Genomic DNA, 22,633 nt, shown 5'->3' on the forward strand with positions numbered 1-22,633 from the left:
TGGCTGTAGCAAGCTTGCTCCTGATGTCTGAGCTTATACAGTGCTCCAGTAAACTAATCAAGGCCCAGACTGAATGGGCAGGGACACACCTCCATGGAAATTATCCAATGAAAGAGCTCACCCATGGTTGAGTGATCACATCTCCATGGAAATATCCAATCAAAAACCTTCAACCCAATCAACAACAACATGTTTCCTGCCCACATAAGACTGCTTCAAAGATAATGGCATTTTGGGGGACATAATACACCCAAACTAGCACACTGGTCATAAGGCATATTGTTCTATAATTTTCCTTAATTGTGGTGTCTTTATCAATCTTTGGTATTAGGGTGATAGTGGCCTCATTAAGTGAGTTAGAGATTGTTCCCTTCTGTTTAATTTTTTTGGATGAGTTTGAGCAGGATTAATATCAATTCATCTTGGAAAGTTTGGTTAATATTCACCATTTTAGCCATCTGGCCCTGGGCTTTTATTGGTTAGGAGGTTTTGGATTACTGAGTAAATCTCTTTTCTTGTTATTGGTCTGTTGAGATATTCTATTTCTTCTTGAGCCAGTGTAGGTAGTTTTCATTTTTCTCATAATTTGTCCATTTCATTCAGGTTTCTAATTTGTTGGCTTACAGTTATTCATACTATCTTCATATAATCAATTTCATTTCTGTGATGTCAATAGTAATTTTTCCTCTTTCATTTTTTATTTATTATTGTCTTCTCTTTTTTATCAGACTAGCTAAAAGTTTGGCAATCTTATTGTTCTTTTCTAAGAACTAATTTCAGATTTGTTTTTTTCTCTTTTTATAACACTGTATTTCATTTTTCTCTGCTATAATCTTTGTTATTTCTTTTTCTGTGCACATGTTGGTTTTAGTTTTCTGTTCTTTTCCAAGGCACTTCAGGTGTGAAGTTAGTTCTCTGATTTGAGATCTTCTTTTTTTAAAAAAAAATAAGCATTTAGAGCTACGACGTTGCTTTTGCTGCATCCCATAAGTTTCTGTATGTTCTGTTTTCATTTTCATTTGCCTCAAGATATTTATTAATTTCCTTTGTGATTTCTACTTTTACCCACCTGTTGTTTAATAGTGTGGTGTTTAATTTCTATGTATTTCTGAGTTTTCCAGTTCTCCCTCTGTTATTCATTTTTAGTTTCATTTCATTGTGGTCTGAGAAGATACATTGATTGATTTCAATATATCTTTAATTTGCTGATACTTGTTTTGTGACATAACATATGGTCTATAAAATGAACCTGCACTAGAGGAAAATATGTATTCAGCTACTGTTGGATAAAGTATTCTGTATATGTCTGTTAGGTCTAATTGGTTTATAGTATTGTTCAATCTTCTATTTCCTTGTTTATCTTCTGTCTAGATGTTCTGTCCATTATTGGATTGAATCCTGTATTAAATTCTGTACTGAATTCTGCTGCTATTAATGTAGTGTCATCTAATTCTCCTTTACATCCATTAATATTTGCTCCCCATGTTTTGAGTCTCTGCCATTTGGTGCACACACACACACACACACACACACAGAAAGAGAGAGAGAGAGAGAGAGAGAGAGAGAGAGAGAGAGAGAGAGAGATTGTCAGTCTGTTTACTTTTGTCATTCTCTTTTCCTTTTTTTCCTCTGTCTTAATCATTTCCATTGTATTATCTTTGAGTTCATTGAATCTTATTTCTGTCAGTGCTCATCTTCTCTTGAAACTCTTTTGAGTTTTGCATTTCACTTATTGTGGTCTTCAACTCCAGAATTTCTATTTGGTTCCTTTTTAAAATTTCTATCTCTTTATTGAGATTCTCATATTGTTCTTTGATTGTTTTGCTGCTATGCATTAGTTTTTTCTCTGTGTTTTCCTTTCTTTTCTTAAGCATATTGAAGATCATGTTTTGAAGTTTTTGTCCAATGTGTCCAAAGTCTAGTTTTACTTGTTGATACATGCTGGATTTTTACTTTGTTTCTTTGGATAGACCATCATTTCCTGTTTCTTTGTTTGTTTTGTAATCTTTTCTTGCACACTGTACCTTTTAATATTTTAAAGTGTTAATTCTTGGAGATAGTCACTGAGCTGCCTCTTCCTTAAGTTTGTATCCAGTTAGTGATATAACAGAGATTCCCTCAGTGCCAAGAGCTAACAAAAATAAACAATGCAAAACAGAAAGAAAGAAAAAAAAAAAAACACCTTTCAACCTTTCACAGTCTTTGCAAATTGGCTCTGAATTTAGCCCTACTATAAAGCCCTACTTCAGAATTTAGCCCTACTCTAAAGAAGATAAACCTGAGAAGAATGTTAAGTTCAGAGTCCTTTCATCTTTTCTGAGATTGTGCTTGCTCAGGGCCTTAGGGATTTCATTTATGAGGATTTTAATGCCCCCTCTACTCTCTAGGGAATAGACTTTTTTCCTCTCCTGGGTGCATTATTGCATGACTTCAAGCAGGTAATCTTTGCCCCTGGCAGCTTTGACTTGCTGTTCCTCATACTTCTTTGACTGTCTGCAAGCTAATTCTGCCTGCAGGGCATGTTCTGGTAGGGAGAACTTCAGGGAAATTCCCTGGCTCAGTCTTTCAAGCTATCACCTGATAGATTGGCACCAACATACAGGCACTCCCGTATATGTATAGAGGTTACTCTGGTCCTGCTGGAACAGGGCCAGGGATCCACAATGGAAGTACAACTTAGCTGTACCCTACACTGGGGAGAGGCTGGAGGAGAGAAGAGTAAGTGCACCATGAGCCTCTCCTGTCATTCCTAACATTTTAAAATTGCATTTTCTTTAATCTTGAAATCTTGCATGGTTACTGCAGCACATTAATTGTTTTCCAGAGTTGTGAAGATATTTCTGCTAGTTTTTGCTAATTGTTCAAAGATTTTGTTGGGGGAAGACACCCCAGAACATCTTACACCACCACTTTGGTCAAATGGAAGTTGTGAATATATATTTTTAAAGTGATTTTTAAAGGTAGGAGTTTTTGTTACCAAACATTTATTCTTTAAACTTTGCATTTAATCTAAAACAGATTGAAATTTTTCCTCATGTGCCGTCTGGAGTCTTGGTTCTTAGAGGTCAGTTTTGTGTTACTCAATTTTTTCTTTTATAGTGAACAGATAAAAAATAACCTCAATCTTCCTCACCTCGATGTATGTATGCCCTTCTATAATCTCCTATTCTTGATTATAGAGAGGACCTGTGAATGTTTCTAACCAATAGACTACATTAAAGGTAATAGGCTGTCACTCCCATGATTATGTTACATAGACTATAACTTCCATCTTGCTAGCAGACTCTCTCCTTTGCTGACTTTGGTAAAGCATGTTGTTATACTACAAATGTGTGATAAGGAACAGAGGATAGCCTCCAGTTAACAGTCAGATAGGAGTTGAAATCTTCATTCCACACCCCCCAAAGAAAACTGATCCCTCCAACAATCATATCAGTAAGTCTAGGAAAAGTTCTTTCCCCAGTTGCACCCTCAGATAAGACCCCATGCCTTCCTGACACCTTTACTGCAGCCTTGTGAGATGCTGGAGTGTGTGTGGGTATGTGCATGTGTGTGTTGTGAGTGTGTATGTTTAACTTGGGGCAAGTATTTTACCTCTAAGCAGAATTCTGCTATTGCTTACAGATACTGTCAATAATAAACACCATGGGGGAGATTGATGAGGCATAAGAACAATGAAAGCAAAAGATCTGAGCCAAGGCTATAGGATGAAGAAAAATTTCAAAGCTTTTTTTCTCTTAAAGAAAAGGAGAAATAACTCTGATATCAGACAAGCAAGTTGATTTTCTCAATTTTGAGATCAGATTAAGACTGTGTAATGTTTCCTGGTGTTCTTATAGCTCAGATCAACAAGAATTAAGTTGGCTCTTACTTTGTAATGAACATGGCAGAACCAAAACATCATTGCTTTTGATCTTCTTTTCTTATTTAAAACACGGATTTGTGTAGAATTGTTATTTCTTTATCCCTGCAAAAAGTGTAAATATGAGAACTGTTATTGCTGTTTGTTATGAAATTGCATGCCCAAGATCATCCACATGTTCAACACCACAAATTGAACAAAGTTGACTGTGGCTAACACTAGGACAGATTTGTGACATGCTCAAAAGATGGTACAATCCAATCAGAAAGCTACAAGTTGAAACTTGTTTCCTATAAGGATAGAGTTTTATATTTACTACTGTGTCTCACCTCTTTCTTCACACCTAGCAGGTACACAATCTACAATATATTTTTGTCTTGTCTACACAAAGCTAGCTATCTGATCAGAGAGCTAGAAACAGAGAGCTTAGTTGTCAGTAGCTCCTATAGACTGATTTTGTGAATTAATTTAAAGTATTTAATGAATACTTTATCACACTGTGAATTAACTGTGTTAATTAACTCTAATTTTTAAAGCTATAGTACTAACATTTTGTGTTATTGTTAGAAACATTTGCAATAGACTAATGTTTAGGCTCATTTAAAAATCTGTGAGTGGAGAAACTGGTATCAGTATTGGTCTGTGGTTCCCTTAGAAATTTTTAAACTCAACCATTAAACAGAATAGGCATAATTTTACCTTAGATTTTATAAAATCTTAAGTCTTACTTTGAGATTCAGATCATATATCCACTTGACCCTCATAATCTTACTAAAAACAATTCCAAGAACTGAGAGGTAATAAAAAAAAAAAAAAAGCTCTATAATGGATTGGCTTTTATGGACAGAGTGTTTTAAAATACGTTCTTTTGGATGTTTGTTTATATTTCTAAAACTTCACCCTAATTCAAGTGATGTGTTTCTTCCACTGTAAGCCTAAAACTAAAACTATATCATCAAATGAAGAAAAAAAAGTCATTTTAAATTACAAAAACTGTTAAGACTGGCTGTTTTAATGTTCTGACTATTCCATCGTATCTTCAAGGCTTGTAATACTTGCCAAGTGGGGAGGAAACCGATGGGGTACTTACAATCAAAACATCTGGTAGAGTCGGCATTTTTGTTGTCTTTTTGTGACTGGGTAGTGATGGTGATGTAAGTGTGGTCAATGGGAGGAGAAAAATAGAGCAAGCCACAGGTGGAATTCTAGTAGATACAGGGAGTGCCCATACCCAGAAAACCATTTGCTGACACACAGATACCAGGAGCATATTCCACCCTTTCTACACTAACAAAAATCCAGATTGGTAGGTGAATAAGGATTCTCAAATACAAAGAAGAACAGACCATCAATAATCACCAAAAATTTGAAAAAATCCAAAATAAAACAAAGAAATTTGTCTACAATTAACAAACAGCAGGCGGGATGCTCAGGATACTCATTTTTTTTTAATGCGTCTCAAAATATCTTTCTGAAAATGGGTACATATGTTTCAACACAAAATAATGTCCCATGCCCCAAAGAGCATTATGTAACTGAAAAGAACATCACACAAGAAAAATGAAATTAATCCCCAAAAAGTGGAGTATGAGGAAAGAAGAAATGTTATCCATGGTTGTGCACAGCCTTCTAGATCCTCAAGAATATATCAGAGCATTTCAAATTCCCAATGGACATTTAATTCCCCAAATTGTCCTTTTAAGATTTCCATTAGGTTCTTGTTATCTCTAATTGGGATCATAACCCCAGGCAGCTATTATGTTAAAGGATTGTCATTGATTGTTTTTGACAAACAACCCATGCTGTTCTTATTGAGGTTCAGCTGTTTTGTTTCATTTTTTCAAATAAATGCTCCTCAGATTCTTGCAATGATTTGGTTAATTTCCAAAGTTCTGAAAAAGTTAAATTTTCAAAAATTCTTTTATGGAGAAGTGGGTTCACAGAAGTTCTCACCTGGCTATTCCAGAAAAATAATTTTTAGATAGGATACACACACACACACACACACACACACACACACACACACGAACCATAAAAGTGGTTAATGGGTCTCAATCAAATTTAAAGTTTGCACTCAAGAAAGACAGAGTTAATAAAGTTAAAAGGCACATAATAGACTAGGTGAAATATTTGTAAAACATATCTGATAAAGGATGTGCATCCCAAATTTATAAAGAACTCTTCCAATTCATCAATAAGACAAATAATCTGGAAATGAGGAAAATTTTTGACAGGCATTCCCAAAGGAAGATATCTATGTATCAGATTGGTTAAGTTGGATTTTTAATTTGGGTCCAGGTGGAGGTCAGGCACCACAAAATGGGAAACTGAGGCCATAATCATGAGAAAAGATAGTTTGTCACTCAGGTCCCAGAAGGAAAGGGATGCAAAGGGGTCAACAGGAAACACAATCACCTCGCACATGATGAACACACAAGCAGTGAGAGGGATCTGTGTGCTTGCTTGTACCTTTACTGTGGTCCAGGGGTTGAAGTTAGTAGATTTCCCACAGGAATCAAGGATTATTTAGTTTAAAGCAAATGTGTGCAAAAAGGTGAAGGGACTAGGGATCTGAAGATGGTAGGGAGGGTTAGCTTATCATTTAGGACTAGCTGTGGGTTTTGGGTGAGGTGTGCATGGAACTGGTGGTGGTTACAGATGCAGGTTTGGGCTCTGGGGAAGTTTATGCCTCAGTGCTGGAAGGCTGTTCATTCACTAGCCCAAGTTCAATGTTGAGGCGAGTGACTTAGCCAAAGTAAGATGGGTGCTGAGGCAGCACAAAATAAATGTTGATAGTTATGATTATCTACATGGCAAGAACTTTGTAAAAAGTTAGTCATTACAGAAATGCAAGCTATAACCATAACCACGTACTGTTACACTTATTAAAGGGCTCATTAAAAGGAATCAAAATATCATATGCTGGTGAGTTATGTAGAGCAGCTTGGTGTTGAAAATATCACTGGTAGAATTACAACATGATGCAGGCACTGTAGAACAAATGTATGACAATTTCTTATAAATTTTAATATAGACTTACCGTAAGACCCACCCATTCTTCCCCAATATGGTACCCAAAAGACATAAAAACACATGATAACAACAAAAACTAGCACACAAATATATAAAATATCTCTATTCATAATTAGTTATAATTGGAAACAACTCATATCACCCTCAACTGAGAATGGATAAACATCATATATTAATACAACAATACTACTCAGATGTAAAAAGGGACAAATTACTCACATACATTATATCATGTATGAGTTTCAAAAGCTTTTGTTAATTTAAGAGTCAGACACAGAAGACCGTATTCTGTCGTGAATAATTTACGTAAAATTCTACAATAGGCAAAACTGTATTGACAGAAACAGATGAATGACGGCATGGCTATGAGAAGAGGGAGAAATTTGATTGCAACATATCATCTGGGAACTATTGAGGGGGATGGAAATGTTCTATATGGAAATTCAGGGAACTGTATGTACACAGGATTTTTGAATATTATGACTTTACTATATGTATGCTATAACTTGATAAAAATGAAAAATCTTCAAGTAAAATTGCTATTTCATTTTTCTTAATGTTTTAGTTAAGAAAAAGATCATGCTATAAACAGTAACCCGATTCTGACCCATCTCTGTTGAATATTCATTTACACATAAAAGAAAACAAAAATGTGAAACAGAATTGGTAATATTTCATGAAAGAGAGTTTTATTTTTTCCCCAGACACTGTTACCCTCAACAGCCAGCTTTTCTTTCTGAAATTTGTTTTCATTCTTCATTTAGACATGCACTGTTAAACACCATTAACTAGTAATTTCACTGGAAGCACAAAGGGTGTCTTCACATCCCTGCCCCTCATATTTATTGTAAATTAGCTCTTAACAGTTGTCACTGAGTATTAGAAATGGAGGTAGAAGTAGGTACAAGATGTAAAGAAGATGAAGAGTAAAATGAGTGTTATGGGGGTGGGGGTGGGGATGGGCAAGTGAGAGGAATAAGTGGGGTGGTTGAGGTCAAAACTGGGTGAGGGGAAAGATGCAAGGAGAGTTCCAGAATCTCCTGTTTCTTATTTTGGGAAACATTGCTCATTATTTAATAGTCTATTAATTTCTGACCATAAAATGTTAAGATTTCTTCAAAGTCTTCTACTTCCCATGGAGTTTGCATCATACCCTGGAAGAAATGAATTTAGGTTGGACCATATGAAATTACTGCCTTCCACCAATTTTCCCTTGAACAATGGCAATTAAATACAATTCAACCAAATGCAGAGCACTTTTTTTGCCTTTTTTTTTTCTATTTTCAAACTCTTTTCTAAAATTTTCAAAGCCTTCTTTTCCTCCATGTGATTAAGACATCTTCCACCCTTCTCCATTTGCTCCTTGAGCCTTTAATTAAATCACACTTCTAAGCATTTGCAACCTAATTACTCTGACCTCAACTCCAATTTTACACACCTCAAATTTTGGGCTTCCTTTTGTTTCCTTCATTTACTTTCTTTTTTTTCTTCTTTTATTCATATTTATTGAGATATATTCACACACAACGCAGTCACACGAAACAAAGCCTACATTCAACTGTTCACCGTACTATTATATAGTTGTTCATTCATCACCAAAATCAATTCTTTACCTTTTCATTACCACACACACACAAACAACAAGAATAAAAACCAAAGTGAAAAAGAACAATCACAGTTAAAAAGAACACTGGGTGCCTTCCTTTTTCTTCTTCCTTCCCCCACTTTTCTACTCATTTACCCATAAATAAGACAAAGGGGAGTATGGTCCATATGGCTTTCCTAATCACATTGTCACTCCTCATAAGCCACATTTCTGCACAATCGTCCCCAAGACCCATGGGCTCTGGGCCATAGCTTGACAGTTTCAGGCATTTACTGCTAGCCATTCCAATTCACCAGAACCCAAAAAGGGTTGTCTATATTGTGCGCAAGAGTGCCCATCAGTGTGACCTCTCGGCTCCTTTTGGAATCTCTCTGCCACTGAAATTTATTTCATTTCCTTTCACATCCCACTTCTGGTCAAGAAGATGTTCTCCATCCCATGATGCTGGGTCTAGATTCCTCCCCAGGTGTCATATTCCACGTTGCCAGGGAGATTCAAACCCCTGGGTGTCAGATCCCACGTAAGGGGGAGGGCAGTGATTTCACCTGCCGAGTTGGCTTAGCTAGAGAGAGAGGACCACATCTGAGCAACAAAGAGGCATTCGGGAGGATGCCACAATTTCAGGCTATTGTCCACACCTGATATTGTGGCATGTGTGCATGTTGCTGGAAACACTTCCTGTCGCACTGGGTTTTTTGGTGCGGCTCTGGACTGTGGCATGGGCGCCGGGCAGGAGCGATCCCAGCCCACCATGAAGATGGCTGCAAGAGGTGTGGTTATTTTCCCCTTTTGGCTCACCTCTGCCTTCCTCGCTCTGAGACAATTAGCAGCGGGTGCACGAAAGGCTATCTTCCATGCCAGTTATTGAGGTGTACCCACAGCCTGTTCCTGCCGTGCTTCACTGTGGTTCTCGCTGCCTTATCTGCAGCCGCTTTTGGGTTTTTTAAAAAAGAACTAGTCTGCCTCCAAATGCCAACCCAGTTTCCCCACACTGCAGCATGGCTGCCGGATATTCAGCAAGCTTACTCACTTGTTTCAGAACGCAGACTCCCAGTTTCACCAACTGCATGGTCCCTGTGGATTTAGCAGACGTTTTCCAGCCGGTGCATTGCTGGGACTGGTGTTCTGGGTCACTTTCTGGCTTTTATCTAGAATTTTTCATGGACGTGTTTTTGGCCCTGTCTCTCCTAGCCGCCATCTTAGGTTCTGGGCTTAAGTCTTTTTAAATATCTTATTAGCTATTCCAATTTTGCAAACTATATTGTTTGTATTCATAATTTACATGAAAGTAAGTCTTGTTAAAAGGAAAATTTGTATAATAGGACTAATTAGGGAGATACTGCCTATATTTAATTAAAAAATAACCATGAAAATTTCTTTCTGTACCATGATACAGTAGAATATTTTTGCTCTTTCTATTTCCTTTTGAATAACTTAGGGCAACCATGTTTCTTTCATGTAGTGGTTAAACTGAAATACAATCAAACATAAAATTGAGTTTGAATCTGCTCTTATCAAGCCAAAATTGTACCAGTTCCTGGTGTCAGTCCAATGTGATGACATCAAACTAAATAACCTTTTAACAAAAGTATTAGAGCAATGAATACTTAGGATTGTATTTATTAGCAGTATATTTTGGCCTTGTAGGAATAAGTTTCTAGCTAACCAAAAATATCCATCAATTTTCTATCAACAGGTGTGTTCTGGTAGACCAGATGTTTGTGAATGGTGTCCTTTGCAGCTATAAATTCATCGTATTGACTATACATCTTTAAAATGTTCATAGTTTGTTAACAATTTGAAGCACATTGGATGGCCTCAAAAGTGAAACCCCTCTTTCTTGGGTAAAATGTTTTCAAGGCATGGATGTAGTCTGAATTTGTGAAATTTAAGTTGGTTTCCAAATATTTTACACTTTTAATAAATAAATTTAGAATGCACTGTTCAATTTGGCTGCCCTTGTCTTGTAAACTGTTTTGAGTTCCACTAAGTCTTATATTTTTTTAAATTTGGGGGGTATTATTTTCTGTATTAATTTGCGTTGCATCTAATACCTAACATTGAACAATGCAGGAGCAGTCAGTTCCTTCCAACTAATTTTTTGGTTTCCTCCACAATCATCAGTTTTGTTGTAATTCTTTTCTCCATTCTCTCCTGAAATATATTTCCAAATTAGAGAATGACATTCTTCTTGTTCCACATTTTGAATATATGATTTTTTTTTGGAAGCCAGTCTGTTTTTTTACTGGAAAGTAACTTTATTTTGAAGCCATCCTATTTTAGGTGGCATCAAGAGGAACAATAAGGCATGTAGAACAAGGGAGGTGATAGATCCATATTCTCCTGCTTTGGTGTGAAAATATCTGTAATATTGTTAGGCACCATATTTTAAAATGAACCCAGATAGAATGGAATATTTTTTCAAAGATGAACAGCAAGAATGGTGAAGGGAATAAAAACTATGATCCAAGAGGAGCAAGAGGACTCTCAGAAGGAGAGGACACTGATTTCATATGTCCCAGTGAATTTCTAATGTGTAAGTGGAAATAGGCTAATTCTGAATGGCTCCATGATGAAACCAGTGAGGAAAGATGTAAACTTCAAGGAGGTGGATTTGGATTCTGTGGAAGAAGAGTTTCTGATCATCAGAGAAGTGTCTAGATGGCAGGGTCCACCTCAGGAGGTGGTGAATTCCCTGTCGCTTGGAATTATTCAAGCATAGGTTGAACATTTACTTCGTAGGAATAGTAGAGACAGGATTGATTAACTATTCTCATAGATGCATTTTTTATTTGACTGATGCAATGAGTACCATCAAGAATTAAAGAAAAAAAGTTTTATATATGTTTAGATGGAGCATCAACTTGTTTGTTGCCACAAACTCACTGTATTTTATTGTCTTATAATTACTTACTGCACACATTTATGTTTTCACCTGCCTGGCTCTTAATGACCTTTAAGTTTGCAACATCTGATTTGAAAGATCTCTTCCAATTGTGACATTTTAGGCTTCCCTTCCTCAACATAAATTCTCTTCTCTGAATGCACAGTCCAATGTCTTCATTGGTAGTTTTCCTCCCCTGTGACATTTTCCTTCCCTCCTCATCAGTTTCTTTTTTTTTGATTCAGTTTTATTGGGATATATTCACATACCATACAATCATCCATGTTGTACAATCAACTGATCATAGTACCATCATATAATTGTGCATTCATCACCCCAATGTATTTTTGAACATTTTCCTTATACCAGAAAGAATCAGAATCAGAATAAAAAATAAAAATAAAAAAGAATACCATGTCATCCCCCACATCCTACCCTATCAAGGGAGTGTGATCCACAAAGTTTTCACAATCACACTGTCAACCCTTGTAATCTATATTGTTGTAGAACCATCTTCAAGAGTCAAGGCTACTGGGTTGGAGTTGGTAGTTTCAGGTATTTACTTCTAGCTATTTCAATGCATTAAAACCTAAAAAGTATTATCTATATAGTGCATAAGAATGTCCACCAGAGTGACCTCTCCATTCCATTTGAAATCTCTCAGCCACTGAAACTTTATTTCATTTCATTTCACACCCCCCTTTTTGATCAAGATGTTCTCAGTCCCACAATGCCAGGTCCAGATTCAAACCTGGGAGTCATATCCTGTGTTGCCAGGGAGATTTATACCCTGGGGAGTCAGGTCCCATGTAGGGGGGAGGGCAGTGAGATTACCTGCTAAGGTGGAAGCCAGTCTTTTAACATCTTTTCTACAGCTGGTGTGATGGTTGTTTATGTGTCAACTTAGCTAGGTTACGGTGTTCAGTTATTTGGTCAAGCAAGCACTGACTTGATTATTACTGTAAGGATATTTCATGGATTGAAATGATCAGTAAGTTGATTGCCTCTATGACTGGTTACATCTACAATCAACTAGGGAGATTGCCTTTAACAATGAGAAAAGTCTCATCGAATCAGTTGAAGTTCTTAAAAGGAGAACTGATGACTTCAGCAGGCAGAAAAAGAACTTCTATCTCTACTTCAGTCAGCCATCTTCTCCTGTGGAATTTATTGAAAATCTTACTGGAATTCTGAGCTTGTGGCTTGCCCTGTGGGACTTGCCCATATATGCAATCATGTAAGCCAATTCAATTCCTAAAATAAATCTCATAATATTTGCATTATATATTATGTAATATTACATTACATTATATATATATATAGATACACACACAAAAATACATTCAAGATAAACAGATATCTTGTCAGTTCTGTTTCCCTGGAGAACTCTGACTGATGTAGCTGGTAACAGTAATATTCAACTTGCAGGACATGTATAAGGAGGCTATCTTCTTCCATTTATATATGGTAAAATCCCTCATTCGGGGCTTCTACATATTTTGAGGAAAATGAACAGTCACCAAAAAACTTTGGTTATGAATGACTCAATATCACAAGTAAGTAAATCACATTCCTATTGAGCAGTATTCTGTAAAATGTATTAAAGATACCTATCAGGTAATATATTTTCATTTTTTTGTATGAAGTATATAGACTGAATGGATCTTGTCAAAATTTACTTTTGCACTGTTAGCTAAATATGCCAAGAGATGACCAAAAAACTAGTTTGCATTTGGACAATAGATCAACAATCTTATGTTTTTTGTTTTCTCCAATTTCATTAAAATCTTCATAGAAATCTACATTTTCCAAATCAAAATGCCTAGGAGGAATATTATTTTTTAAAATTGCTGCCATTTGGCTCATCATTTCGTATATTGTAGTATTCATGATCCTTGGTATGAGTCAACATAAGCTGCTCTACATCTTAGGAATATTTCATATCTTTTATCAAAATGTCCCTTTTTGTTCACCCACATTTTAACTGTACCCTCTGAATCAAGAAATGTAACTTTCCTCAGTTTATAGAGCAATAAGAGGAATAATATGAGGATACCACATTTGCTGTGCAGAATGCCCAAACCAAAGTAGCAATGGCTATTTTTGACAGATCAATGGTGTCTTCCAGGGAGATGAAAAAACATAATTTATAAGTACATGCTCTTCTCATTCCAAGCTTGTGAGATTCAGTTCCATCCCTATGTGTTTCCCCACCATGACCAACCCCAGATTCTTTTCTGCAAATTGTCTAGTATGTTCCGTTTTGTTAATTTACCTCCCTATAGCAGACATGTGTATCCCTCCACTGCCATTTTAAAAATGTAGTCATTTAACTCTGTTTTTCAGTGATTCTTCTGAATCATGATATTGCAGTCATTCTTATTTTCATTTTCTGAACTCTTAGAAAATATGGTTAGAAAATTCACAGTGTTGAAAATTAAGCCATCTCAATACAAACACAAAAGATAATACATAGGCAAAAGCAAAGATAAACTGTTCACACTCATGACTACATTGCACTGATATTGCACACTTAACTTGCATCACTCAGAGTTATGCAACTCTAGATGGAGCCATTTAGGGGACAGCAGATCCAGTTGCCAGCATCCATGGTCAGGGACAAACAGTGAGAGTGACCATGGATGACCATAGGAGGTCTTCCTATACTTCTCCATTTGATACTAGAAACAGTGTTTCTTTTATATCTTATTTTTGGACCACCAAATGAGTTTTGTCCTTTCCCCCTAATCTCTGTACCCATCATCTAACTGGACTCTTGTCATTCCAAGGAAGGGATCCCCAGGAAATAGAGGTTTTAGTGCTAAAATCAAGATAGTCCCAGAAAATCCAAGAAAGTTGATCACTCTGTTGGAAGTAAAATACAAGTCAAAATTCTCTTGGTACATTATACTTTCAATCACATTCCCTATAATGTGGCATCCTGGCACTGACTTCCAAAGGAAAAGGAATATAGAAGTTTTATTAACAACTGGTTAGAATATCTTACCAAATATATATTAAAAACAGTATTTTAGGAGCTAAGATGGTGGCATAGAGAGGAGTGAAAGACTGTTAGTCCCCCCTGGAACAATCCATAAATGACCAAAAAACTAGTAAATAACCTGGAATAACTGTGGGGAGACAAATGTGACTGTCCACTCATCATCCACCAACCTGAATTGGGAAGAATCCCTGAGATCACAGCATAAAATCTGTAAGTAAAACTGTGGACCCTCACTGAGAGCCGAGAGCTGAGAGCCCCTCCCTCACGGAAGACTTGCGGTGCTAGAGAACAGCACTCTCTCAGCCCAGCTCCAACTGGGGTTTTAATGTTAGCTGCTCAATACAGACAGTGAATCCTCAACAAGCAGACACAGGCTTTTGGTGACAACTGACCTTGGGAGAGTCAGGGGACATATCTGTCTCAGGATGGGGAGCCCAGAGGATTGGATGCTATCTCTGGCTGACAGGTGAACCTGGGAGCTTTTCTGTCCCTTTCTCTCTCTGTGGAGAAAACCCCAGCCATTTTCAGCCCACAGCGCTTTGCAGTAAAGACAGCCTCAGCCATTTTAAAATCAAAACACTTTGATCAGCAGAGTCAGAGAAACAAAGAACTCATTGATATACAGATGACCTCTCTGGAGGGGGCATAGCTTCCCAAGAGGAAAGGGAGGGGCCCAGCTCTACTGCCTACCTTTCAAGAACCAGACCCCAAAGCCTGGGGGAGGAGAGCCACAGGTCACACCTTCTTACACCAGCCAGCGACAAGCTGACAGGTACACCTGCCAGGCAGAAAAGCACAGGTGTATCAAGCCTCTAAGAAAAACCATCAGGGAAACCAGATACTGAATATTTCCTCCTTCTGTGACCTGAGCCTGTTCTCATCTGGGAAAACCTCATGGGGTCGCCTAGGAGGTCAGATGCCTAGACAACAGAAAACTACAACCTACACTAAGAAAAACTAAGCTAGGCCTAGTCAAAGGAACAAACGTACACTTCAACTGAGATACAGGAATTTAAACAACTAATGCTAAATCAATTCAAAAAGTTTAGAGAATGTTTTGCAAAAGAGATAGAGGCTGTAAAGAAAACACTGGGCATACATAAGGCAGAAATTGAAAGTTCAAAAAACAACTAGTAGAATCTATGGAAATGAAAGGCACAACACAAGAGATGAAAGATTCAATGGAAACATACAACAGCAGATCTCAAGAGGCAGAAGAAAACACTCAAGAACTGGAGAACAAAACACCTGAAAGCCTACACGCAAAGGAGCAGGTGGAGAAAAGAATGAAAAAATATGAGCAATGTCTCTGGGAACTTAAGGATGAAACAAAGTACAAGAATGTACGTACCATTGGTGTCCCAGAAGGAGAAGAGAAGGGAAAAGGGGCAGAGGCAATAAGAGGAAATAATCAATGAAAATTTCCCATGTCTTATGAAAGAAATAAAATTACAGATCCAATAAGAGCAGCATACTCCAAAGAGAATAGATCTGACTAGGCCTATGCCAAGATACTTAATAATCAGATTATCAAATGTCAAATACAAAGAGAGAATCCTGAAAGCAGCAAGAGAAAAGCAATCCATCACATACAAAGGAAGCTTAATAAGACTATGTGCGGATCTCTCAGCAGAAACCATGGAGGCAAGAAGGAAGTGGTGTGATATATTTAAGAAACTGAAAGAGAAAAACTGCCAACCAAAAATCCTATATCCAGCAAAGCTGTCCTTCAAATATGAGGGAGAGCTCAAAATATTTTCTGACAGACAATGAGAGACTTTGTGAACAAGACACCCACCCTACAGAAAATACTACAGGGAGCACTACAGAGTAATAGAAGACAGGAGTGCATGGTTTGGAACACAATTTTGGGAGATGATAGCACAGCAATGTGAGTGCACTGAACAAAGATAACTATGAATATGGTTGAGAGAGGACAGTTGGGAGCTTGTGAGACACCAGAAGAAAGGATGAGAGATAAAGACTGGGACTGTGTAACTTGGTGAAATCTGGAGTGTTCAACAATTGTGATAAAATGTACAAATATGTTGTTTTACGAAGGAGAAAAAGCAAATGACAACCTTGCAAGGTGTTAAAAACGGGGAGGCATTGGGGGAGGGTTGCAATCAATGTAAACTAGAGACTGTAACTAACAGAATCATTGTATTATGCTTCCTTTAATGTAACAAAGGCAATATACAAAGGTAAATGCAGGTAAGGGGGGTATAGAGGAGGCATGTTAGACACTTGACATTGGTGGTGTTGTCTGACTCTTTATTTTGATTTATGGTTACTTTTCCTTTTGCTACTTCCTAGCTGTCATTTTTTTTTCCTCTTTCTTTTGCCTCTCTACCTTCTTTCTTTGACTCTCCCTCCTGCCTTGTGGAAGAAATGTAGATGCCATTATATAGATAGTGGTGAAGGTGGTGAACACATAAATATGTGACCATACAGAGAACCATGGATTGTTTACTTAGGATGGAATGTATGGTGTGTGAACAAAACCATCTTAAAAAAAAATGGGTTGATGACAAAACCTCAAGGGCAATATACTGAGAGAAATAAGCCAGACACATAAAGACAAATATTGCAGGGTCTCACTGATAATAACTAATTAAAATATGTAAACTCATAGATATGAAATATAAGGTACAAAATATAGGATGAGGCTTAAGAATGGGGAGTGGTTGCTTAATATGAACAGAATGTTCAACTAGGATGAATTTAAATGTTTGGAAATGAACAGAGGTGTCAGTAGCAAGATGTGAGAATAACTAACAGCGCCGAATGGTGCATGAATGAGGTGGAAAGGGGAAGCTCAGAGTCATACGTGTCACCAGAAGGAAAGTTGGAGGTCAGAAGATAGGAATGTATAAAACTGAATCCTATGGTGGGCAATGTCCATGATTAACTGTACAAATATTAGAAAACTCTTCCATGAACCAGAACAAATGTATGAGAATACAACTAGAAGTTAATAATAGAGAGGCATGTAGGGAAGAAATATATACCTATTGCAAACTATATACTACAGTTAGTAGTATTTCAACATTCTTTCATAAACAGTAACAAATGTACTATACTAACACTACGAGTCAACAATTGAGGGGGATTGGTTAGGGATATGGGAGGATTTGAGTTTCCTTTTATTTATTTATTTATTTTTTCTTTTTTCATCTTTCATTTTATTTCTTGTCTGGAGTAATGAAAAGGTTCTAAAAATTGAACAAAAATTAAGTGCGGTGATGGATGCACAGCTGTATGAGGGTACCAGGGGCAACTGATTGTACACTTTGGATCTTTGGATAATTGTATGGTATCTGAAGAATCCCAATAAAAATTAAAAACCAAAAAAATCAGTATTTTAGCATCTGCCTCTCACAAATATTTTGAAACTGCTCCCCTTTATTTTGTTCCTTCTTGATAGAAGCATATCTACTCATTCCTGACATTTATGGAATATGCATTCATATCCCAAGAACTGCTGGCTGCTTAATCAATGATTGTACACTTTGTAAATGTACGTTTACTGTGCAAATGCCATGCTAGGAGAATTGTTGGGCTCAATGGAAGCAAATAGAATTTGTAAAAGCAAGTTGATATTATGTTTGCATAGAAATCTTTCCAACATTTACTGCCATGTTTATATATATTGCTGATCAGTGCAAATATGTTACACCATGAAAGTATTTAGTCCTTGAACTCATGAAGAACAAAGAAGTTTTAGTTTTCTTTTTTCCTTTTTCAAACTGGGTATAATTTTCAACTCATATAAGTTTTCACAGAACCAAGTCCTAAATATAAGGATAACAGTAATATCGATGCCACAATGATCTTGATCTGGGTTTTTTGGTAAAATCTCCAATCTGGGAGACTTATATATGGATCCATACCATGCTTATATGGGATAAGGCAAGTATAGTACACTCAGATCAGCGTAAAGCTCCAAGAGATTTATAAAGTGACCATTTCTGTCAATTGAACTTTTATTATTACATGACAGTTCAATTCAATGGATGATTATTTCTTAAAATTAAAATTTTTATGCCACGGTACAAATACAATTCACTCCATTATAAAAACACTATCTCCATTCTTTCTCTGCAGTGCCCATTCTCAAAGCCTGTGTCTTTGGCTTCTGGCTTCTTACCATGATAAAATCTTCCAGCTTCATTAGCATTGTTATCCTGGAGCTTGCTAGTTTCTGTAAGGGTTGGTTTTTTACTGCTGTAGGAGTCCCTATCAAAAAACAGAGCCTCCTCTGTTGATGCCTTTTCAGAGCTGCTTGGATAATTTTAATGTGGTTTTTGATGCATGGGACATTTATGTTGTCAGAACAATAATTTTACATGATTCATACAAGAGTTTTTTTATAGCTTTTAAAAATGATTCTAAAAGCCAAAAGAGGTTTAGGATGACTGATGGGTAAATGGGCCCAGTTTGTGAAATTGAATATCAGGAAAAAGTATTTTTGCTGGTGAATATGATTATTTTAACTTTGGTAAGCCCTAATCTGATAACTTTTTAAAAGAAAAACAGAACTGGTCATAGTATTATAGTTTATAAATAAATGATATATTTTAACATAAGAATAACCTATAGATCATAATAATATATTACATTTGTACATGCCTTGTGGTTTTGAAAGTACTGTTAACAGCAATATTAAATTTGACCCTCAGAATCATCACGTTGTTTTAGGCAGAAAAGATGTTTTTGTTTTAATCCACAGATGAGAAGACTGAGGCTCAGGTAGGATAGCAATTTGTGCATGATCCCTACAATTTTTTTTTTCAATTTCAAATTTATTTAATTGGTATGTTCAGGAGAACAAATTATAATTTAAACAGAATCATTATGTTAATTCCACACAACTTAAAATCATGCAACATTTCATGGTAAAAATAACAGCTTCATTCATATACAAAAAACATATTATTTTGAGACTTGTGATAATATCTTGAAATTTTTGACAAGTTTTTTTCAATATTTTATAAAAATTCAAAGACCTTACTAGTCAGTTAATGCATTATTAGGAAAGATACTAAATATTATTAGTAAAGTGAGGTTACAAGCAATTAATTTTAAATTACACCAGGTAAAGGGTTGAATGTATTCTCATGAAATATGGTTAAGAAAATGGTTTGGAAAAGATTTCATGTTTAAGTTATGTATTAATTTTGTCAATTCAGGTTGTATAAATCAAGTTTATTCAGTTAAAGAAAATACGTTTATCTTTTCTTATAATCGTTTTATAAATAAGTACATATATATGGTGTACATACAAATGAAGAAAAGTTCAATGTAAAAACATATACTGCCAATTAACTTATGGTTAAAATAGTTCTTTATGTAGATGTTAAATTGAACTGATAAAAATGCCCAATTTAAGTCACATTCAAGTAGCATAAATATTTAAGCTGAATACTTTTGTAAACTATAGAGAAAAACAAATTCTTTTTTATTTCAGCACTGGTTAACAATCTATTTCTCAGTTTAAAAAGCTAAATAAAGCTTCAATATTTAATTTGATCCAACCCCAAACCTACTAAACAGAGTAAACAAAGTGAATGTTTTTCAAAGTGCATCATTTCCAACTCATCCACTTGTAATATTATCCTATTCTAGTTCATTGGCAAGAAAATAAAATGTACTTGGCAATAAAAATACTAAGGAATGTTATTGAAAAGAAAAGGCTATTTGGTAGAAGTAACTACAGAAATAATTAGTTAAACTCTTTGTAAAGCTTTAAGGCAAGAAAGTCACAGCACACTTTCTTTCAATAAACCTCAAAGCATGATCAATACCAAGATTTTAAACTTCTGCCTTTCAAGTACTTGAAAAAGAGTTGCAGCAAAGTGTCTCTTCAATAATTAAGCAAGAAGAATAATAACACAGCTGTTTTCTGGTGACATCTGGGGACACTGACATCTGTGTGGGGTTGACATCTCTGGCTCCACTGGCAGCATGTACAAGTAGGAGTTACTCCAAAATGCAGAGGTAGGACAACTAGTCATGCCAATATTTGCATCTTCTCCAGCATCTGAATCTGGTATTGTAACTTCACTTTCCTGAAACCCCAGGATCTCACAAATGGCTTGTAGCAATTCCTTGCATTTTACCATCTGTAGAGAAATTGCTTCTGCCTTGCATAGTACATCTTCCACATCATTTTTCATGGACAATTCATTGATATGCTTAAGTATTTCATTGAAGCCATAGTGCTTTTCCATTATTTGCTGATTTTCTGATTCCAGAATAGTACAATAGAAGATGGAAATTTTTACATGGAAGCTCAGTCCAGTTACCTCCCATAATCGAAGAATACCTAGAAAACTAAATCCCTTTTAAATCTGATTAAAAGCCAACTGAAGCAAAAATAAAGGTATCCAGAGTCCTGAGATTCTATACTGTCCAACAATCAAAGTAAGGTACTTGGCTCTATTAGCTGTGTCTTCATGCCTTGCATTTGTTCTTCAAAATTTTGATGCATTTGTTCCATGTAGGATGCAAAGCACCAAAAGGCATACACTTAATTTTCCATCACATATAAAAGAGGAGAAAGTAAGTCACTCATTCCTTGTACATATTCTAAATCAAAATTATACATACAATAGGTCATCAAAATGTCACGAAGCAAAATCAACCAGGATTGTCTGGGCCTTCATAAAATTTGCTTGTTACAGCTGTTCTGTTAACATCCTTTTCAATAAGACTTCTATAATCTCTTAATCTCAAATTTCTCTTCTCTTGTTTTTGCTAACAGATTTCCACTGTAATTTCATTCTGAAGTGGTCATTGTTTTTTTGTTTTTGTAACTGAGTTATTTCCTCCTTGGTACTGTCCCAAGGAAAATAACCCAGAAGAAATTTCCATGCTTGCTTTCTCAATACATGACAAGATTCCCCTCTAAATATCATCTACTTCATATTAACTACATTTAAAATTCTTCCTTCAGAGTCATTATTCTTAGTCCACTCTTCCAGTGATACTGGTTCTCTCCTTTGAACATCAGGTCATTCTCCCAAATCAATTTTTGTGATGACTTCAAATCCTGGTTCTTCTTGTTGATTTATCTTTAGACCTACAATAGCATCATTAAGAAAATCTGCCAATTCTGAATGTGGCCATTGATGAGTAGAGGGATCACTGCCTTTCAAACTATCAAAAATGTAGTTTGTGACTTTGGAAAATCCCACCATAGTTGCTGTATAAGGATTCTTTTTTAATTTTTTGTATTAAACCATAAGCTGGTTCATCTAGAAGATTTTCAAAAGATTGCAAAAGACTCTTATTCTGACAATTCACAGAAAAGTTCTTTTATCCTGGGGAGATTCATGCAATACCACATTTTTTCAAGGAGTCAATCAGTAGTTTGCTCTCTCCTTGATGAAACTGCAGAGCAGAGAGAACAACGTCATTCTTTAGATAGAATACCAAGTACAACCAGCCCATACCCTCTTTGTTTTGCCTGATTGATTTCAGGTCTGTCAAACTGAACAGGAATGACCATTTTGCTTTTTCCATTTCTATGACTTGGAGCATTTCCATTGCTATGTGGTTTCTTTTTAAATGAAACTGTAGTAACCATGCCCCACTCTGCTTTATAACTGTTCAGATATTCTGATCCATGATGAGCTCTTTCTTTTGGGGTGTGGGTCCATTCTACAACTGAACTGGAGTCCTTTCCAGCATAGAGAATACTAGAAGAAGCCAGTGCATCATCCAATGGTCTCCAGTCTACTATTACTTCAGCATCCTTTTATAAAACATCTAATATTCCTGAAATCAAGCTGTCCTGGTCATTGGTCTTTCCACAAGATGGGTGAATATATACACCTTCCTGTTCACATATAGTCTTCCTGCTCACAGCACCTGCTACTGCCATGTTTCCTGTGCATGCCTGTGATGATGTAGCAGCACCTCACAGAAAGAGAAGAGCTCATTCCATTCAGCAAGATGACCCATGTAGAAAAATTATTCAACCTTCCAGAATTAATCTCTACTTCATAGAGAGTTACGTGTTGACAACAGAGAGGAGTAACAACTAGAAGAGGGGGGTAAAGGTCATAGAAGTGATTGATTCATTTTTTTTTTAGATTGATTCCATTCTAGTAAAAATATTATCAATCAGAAGCTCACAATCTATAAAAGTGGGCAGTTGCTATGATATTTATAAATAACAAAGAACTGAAGTACAGTAAGCAAACAGGTTCAATGAAGGAAATTTAGTGAAGTTGTGAG

General features: G+C 36.2%; 1 pseudogene; it reads right to left on the reverse strand.

Annotated features, from left to right (window-relative positions):
* Positions 1-20,218: 20,218 nt before the first annotated feature.
* On the reverse strand, positions 20,219-22,277 carry LOC119516473 (annotated as a pseudogene).
* Positions 22,278-22,633: the final 356 nt, after the last annotated feature.

Source organism: Choloepus didactylus, chromosome 20 (genome assembly GCF_015220235.1).
Source record: "Choloepus didactylus isolate mChoDid1 chromosome 20, mChoDid1.pri, whole genome shotgun sequence".
In the NCBI taxonomy this organism is placed as follows: Eukaryota; Metazoa; Chordata; class Mammalia; order Pilosa; family Megalonychidae; genus Choloepus; species Choloepus didactylus.